The following is a 6,579-nucleotide window of genomic DNA, read 5'->3' on the forward strand; positions in this document are numbered from 1 at the left end:
ATAAAGATATACAGTGATATTAGGGCTCATAAGTATAAGAAATATTGATAGAGCTAAGGCCTCAGGGAGTGGGAAGGTCTGGTAAAATGGGGTTGGGGTGGGGGTGGGGTCATCCTCTTGAAGATGGGGAGAGGAGATATGAGATGTAGAACATTCAGAACATGGACCTAAAGGGGAATAAAGTGTGGACTGTAAATAAAGATTAAAGAATAAATTAAAAAATAAAAGAATGGAAAAATTTTCAGATTATACCAAAATTCCACATAAATTGTAATACTTTTGTAAGCAATTACTGAATAGTGGAATAAAAGAGGGAGAAACAAGAAAATAAAACATGAAATGTTGAAAAAAAAGAATATAAGAAATGAGTAAAGATTTGTACACATTAATTTGGATAACCTAAGCAAGATAGACACATTCTTTAAAAGTCACAATTAATCAAGGAAGAATAGTGGAAGAAGTGTAAATATAAACTTTCATGAAGTAGTAAAGAGTCTCAATTGAAAAAATAAAACTCTCCACTTCGTCAAAAATAAGAACCATTCAGAAATAAGTAGTATCACTTGTGAATTATTTTGAATAGTTAGGGAATTAATCCCCCAAAGTGTTAACTTCCAAACAATAAAAGAGGAAGACATACCTCCTATTCTAGGAGACCTGAACTAACCTCGTGCTACAGACAAAGGTTTGTTTTGCTATGGAATTATTTTAGTTATCCTCGTTTTAGAAGTGTGAATCATACTAAACAGTCCTAAAACGTTAACTATCTGAAATTCCAAAGAACAAGACATCTATAAGGACATGTATTTATAAAGGCTCTTGCATATTATCTTGTCATTACCACTCTGATGGAATTGCAACACTTCTCTAAATGTCCTATAGGGTAGTTCCACCACAAAAAGGCCCTGAATGAAACTATGTGTTGTAGAAGCATGACCCACTGAAAGGAAAAAATGTAAATGAGACACCTGTCTCTGCACCTTGGGACCTGTAATAGTAGTAGCAGCTACTACTGCTAATCAGTGAATTAGCTTTGTGGTGATTTTTCCTTGAAGAATAACACATTCTTACAGCTAGTTCCCTTTATTGTTTGCTAATATTCTAGAAAGGGATACCACACAACCAAAAGCAACTGTGGAACCCAGAAACGTGGACACTAAATCTTAAACATGTAAGTCAGATCTCCTTTGCACATTACAGTAGGAGTATACTATAAAGGTCTTGGGATAGAGTGTCCTTTTAGCTTTTCTAGTTGCCATTTATTGGACTGCTTTGTAGCTGGTGCCTCAGAAAGCCTGATGTTTTAGTAGTTCTGCTTCTCTTTCCTTTTATCTACAGCTCTATTCCCATGAGTGCATTCAGCGCCCTAGTGGAGTATCCTTCTAATGGATCTGTCTCTGGCAAGCTCTGCATACTTTTGAAGTATTTATCTTAATAGTGACGCAAGATCTCATGGTCAGCACATAAATTAGGGATCCAGATTAATTGAGACTGCTGGTCCTCCTACAGGGTTGCCCTTCTCCTCAGCTTCTTTCAGCCTTTCCCAAATTCAACAACAGGGGTCAGCTGCTTCTCCCCATTGATTGGGTGAAAAATATCTGCATCTGACTCTTTCAATTGCTTGTTGGGTCTTTGGGAGTGCTGTCATGCTAGGTCCCTTTTTGTGAGTGCTCCATAGCCTCAGTAATAGTGTTACACCTTGGGACCTCCCCTTGAGCTGGATCCATCCTACTTTGGACCTGTTAGTGGATCTGCTTTTCAAATATTTGCTATTAAACCTTGCCTGATTTCAGAGTCTTAATTTACAAAACAAAACCCATAACCTTTCCATGAAACACACTTTTTACAAACTTTTTCCAGAAGCTGACTAAATCCTTTGTTGGCTTGCCCTGGACCTCCATTGTAGCAATATATATTTTCAGAACCTACTTTAATAAGAGTTCAATCTCTGCTCTAGTCTACCACCCATTGGAGGCTGGGGAAAAGAATGATTATTAGGATATGGGGGAAGTAGACCTAACTGTTTAGAAATAGTTTTTTGAGGCAATTCCAATCTCCTTTGATCTCAATCCAGACCACTAGCAAACACCACACAGCAGTTCATTCCCAGAAGAAATCATGAGGCTTGCCTATCAGCCTGAATCAGTAGAAACATCAAGAAGCCACAGGAATCTCAAGAGAATTTATTTTGTGGGTATCTCTCTATAAAGTTGTCACAAGCTAATCTCAGTAATGAAATGTAAGGTGAACCAACACGTGTGTTGTCAGCCAAGACTAGCAAGACTGCAAAACTAGCAAGACAAAGCAAGGTGAACCAATGTTCCAGCTCCCACTGTTTGTGGTGTCATACTTATATTCTTTCTAAACATTTTGTGTCCTTTTACATGTTTGCTATAGCAAAACATCCTTTCATCTATGTTGGTTTAAGTAAAACCTTCTTTTACTTTTGTCTGCTTCAACAAAATATTCTTTCACCTGTCTGCCTCCCAAAACCATCATTATAACTTAACCAAAACTCCAAAGAATCCAAAAATCTCCACTTTCCTCCAAGCATACTTTTCTCTCTCTGTCTGAAGAAACTATTCTTCCTTTTGGACACTTGCACCTTTCTGTTGTTGAATCTGCCTGATTTCATAACCTCTAACATATAAAATGTAGCTTGCTTTCTTCCTTTCTCATCTCCCTCCTCACGGTAGCTAACAAGAACTTCAGCTACCCTGCCCTGTTTTTTAATCCCTGGGTCTCCAATAATTCTATTTTAGTTTTCCCCAAGTTCTATTTTAAGTTATTTCATCTAAGAGATTAAAGAAACTATAAGAGAGACCTATCCCACAGTGATAATAAGGCTGCCACCAAGTTATGCTCAGACAATGGAGTCCAAGATCATAACTCTAGAGACTTAAAATGTTATAGAGTAGACAGTAGCCCATTCATGTTTTGGGCCTGTTTGGAACTAGGAACCCATACTTCATTTTCTCAGTTTTTGAATTGGAATGTATTTGTATACAAATGACACCGTTATTAGACATCATGCTACATCCACAATCAAACATGATATTTCAATAAAATTCAATAATTAAATGTGTTTCTAGATCAGGCTAAAACATCTGCTAGCTTGTTGGAGAGCACGGATGTGTTTTATATGTGAGATTGACATGAATTTGAGGCTTAAGAGAGCAGATTTGTTGTAGATTTAATTGTATTCTTCGAAAATTCATACACTGAATTCTTAACTCTGAATACCTCAGAACAGGGCTACATATGGAGGAGGAACATTTAAAAATCAATTCAAGTGAATAATTTAAAATGATAATTAAGTTAAAAATAGACTAACTGGGCTAGCCTTATTCCAATCTGGTTCATATACTAAAAAATATTATAGAAAACAAAGAGACACCAGACAGGCATGCAAATGAAGGATATGCTTCATTTTCATGCTTATGAAAAGATATACAGAATGAAACTGTGGGGAAACAAAAGAAAGATACTTCAGCAAGATCATATGATCACACTGGTATCACATTTTTACCCTTAAGAACTTTTAACAAAATAGCTTTTTAATGTTTAAGCCAATGATTTTGTATTACTTGGCTCTTGTAGCCCTAGAAAATTAACACAGCCAGAGAAAGACAAAATAAGTAATAGTTGAGTGTTCAACCCTAAATTTATACAATGTAAAATCCAGAAGATAGGAAAGAGTGCTACAAAATGCTATCTTAAGGGTAGAACACAGCCTTTGCAATCATGATTTCACAGTGGCTATGTTGCCTGAATTTGGCATGCATAAGACAGGGCATATTAAGTGCTAATCATGGATTATGGACAGTTTCCTGGGGCTCTACCCTTTACAGCGGAATGGTTGACATCTTAGTTGGGATTACTATTGCTATTATGAAACACCATGGACAAAAGCAAGTAGGGGAAGAAAGGGTTTATTTGGTTTACTCTTCCATATCACTGTTCATCATTGAAGGAAATCAGGGCAGGAACTCAAACAGAGCAGGAATCAGAAGCAGGAGCCGATGTAGAGGCAATGGAAGGGTGCTGCTTACTGGCTGGCTCATCATAGTATGCTTAGCTTGCTTTCTTGTAAAATCTGGCCAACCCCACAGAGATGGTACAACCCACAGACCTACAGTGAACTAGACATTTTCCCTATAAAACACCAATTTAGAAATATGCACCACAGTTGGATCTTATGCTGTCATCTTGTTCAATTGAAGTTTCCTCTCTTCAGAAAATTCTAGCTTGCATTCAGTCTACATAAAACTAGCCAGCAGAGTTGGCTACTAATATACCATTTGTAGTGGGATATTGATTGTCTTTTGATGTATTCCAAGTGGTGGGCCCTCCCAAGTCTAATGGATAAATGAGAACCCATGACTGAAAAGATAAGCCTTGTTAAATCAAAACAAAAAAGACATAAATTCGGGAAAGGGACACATAGGGAGAAGGGGATAATGTCAGGTTTTCAAATTAAATAAAAGTGGTCATGATTGAGAGAAAACAGGATGAATTATATTTTATTTAAACTGTCAAAGAACAAATTAAATGAAAATAAAAAGAAAGCAATAAACCATCATGTCTTACCATGATTGATACAACAATTTTAAGCAATATACTTATAACTGAGTGGGATAGCATACTAAATACACTAAAAGTACTATTAATCCACAATCATTAGACTTTTTATTTGGATTATGTCTAAGTTACATTTCTTACTGCTTTGACCTAATATCTGACAAGAAAATGTAACTTAATTGATTGAGACTCACAGTTCAACAATAGATACAATCCATTATTGTGGGGAGGCATGACAGAAGAAATTTAAGGTGGTTCTATACAATGACATAAAATCTAAAAGATAAAATAAACAAGAAGGAGAGATGGGATATAAAACATAGAGGCCTACTCCCAGCAATATACTTGCTTCCAATAGGTCCCACCTCCAGCTTGGAGCCAAGTTTCAAAGAAATTATGTGGGGGATATTTCAGATTCGCAGCACAATAGAATGCTTATTTGATTAGATATATGAAAGATTAACCGATATAATTTACTACATTAATGGAATGAAGAACAATTGGATACATGACCACCTCAGTAAATACAAGAAAATAGTTTGACAACATACAACACTTTTACCATACAAAACCACATACGAATAAGTCAAAGAGTAGATCGGCTTGATGAAGATCATGTATACAATCGCTACTTCTACCATCATGGTGACACATTTTAGCCTTTTATTCAGATGCCAAGGAAAAGAAAGATGCTCAATTTTGTCAATTATACTCTATGTAGTAATGAGTAATGAGTTTTTAGTGACAATAACTATACAAGTCGAGAAACTAAAAACTTTCAAAATTATCTCTGATGATATATGATTAAATGATCCTAAATGAAAAAAACACTAATGAAAAAGCTCATTCCAAAACAGCTATGTGAGTATAAATATTTCAGAATATAAAATCAATATGCAGACTAAGTTTCCTTACTATACTTTAGCAATCAACAAATCAATAAATAAAATAATTATGCTTCCTATAGTATCAAAATAGTAAAATAAAAAAATAACCAAAGAAGATAAAAACCTCAACACAAAAAACTTGCAAGAGTCAAGCATAAATGTGCACACCAATGTTAATATTAGCACCTTTACAATATCCAAGTGTAGAAAAAATTATAGATTTCAGTTGCCTCATATGGAGTACAATTTCTCATGCCAAACATGTATCTTTGACTCTTCAATCTAGATCATGTAGACAGAAAGAATGTCATGAATATATCATCACAATAAATTAAAGATGAACAAATTAACTGCTTACTGACCAAATTTGTTAAACTATGGAACTTCTATAGGCAGTAAAATAAATAGGCAATTCTTTAGTTAAAATAACTGAACATGATGGAAACTCCCAGGAAATTATGAGGGTGACCCTAGCTAAGTTGCCTAGAATTAGGGGATATGGAACATGAAACCATCACCTCCTGTAACCAGGCAAGATTTCCAGTGGATGGAGATACCAACCCAGTCACAAAACTTTCAAACCATAATTTTCCTGCCTGTAAGTAGGGCATGGATAAAGAGGAAATGGAAAATGAGGAATGGCCAACCAATTACTATCCAAACTCGAGTTTCATGCTAGAAGAAAAAGTCCACTCTTAACACTAATAATTTCTGTTATGCTTGCAAACAGGGGCCCAGCGTAACTGTCCTCAGAGAGGCTCCACCCAGCATCTGATTGAAACAGATTCAGGGACCCATAGCCAAACATTAGGCAGAGCTCAGGGAATCTTGTGGACTAAGGGGAGAAAGGATTTAAAAGATGAGAGGGGTCAAGGACACCACAAGAAAATCTCTAGAATCAAATAACCTGGGCACAGAGGAGGCACAGAACTGAACCACCAACCAGAGAGCATGCATGGGACTGACTTATTCCCCGTACATATGTTTTACAGATGTACAGCTTGGTCCTCATATGGGACCTCTAATAGCAGGAGCAGGGGCTATCCCTGACTCCCTTCCCTGCCTTTGGATCCCTTCTCCTAATTCGGCGGCTGCCTACTCTTGCATAAAT

General features: G+C 36.3%; 1 pseudogene; it reads right to left on the reverse strand.

Moving 5' to 3' along the window:
- Positions 1-5,225, reverse strand: part of LOC116093935 — a 7,715-nt pseudogene extending 2,490 nt beyond the window's left edge.
- Between the last annotated feature and the right edge of the window lie 1,354 nt (positions 5,226-6,579).

Source organism: Mastomys coucha, chromosome X (genome assembly GCF_008632895.1).
Source record: "Mastomys coucha isolate ucsf_1 chromosome X, UCSF_Mcou_1, whole genome shotgun sequence".
NCBI lineage: Eukaryota > Metazoa > Chordata > Mammalia > Rodentia > Muridae > Mastomys > Mastomys coucha.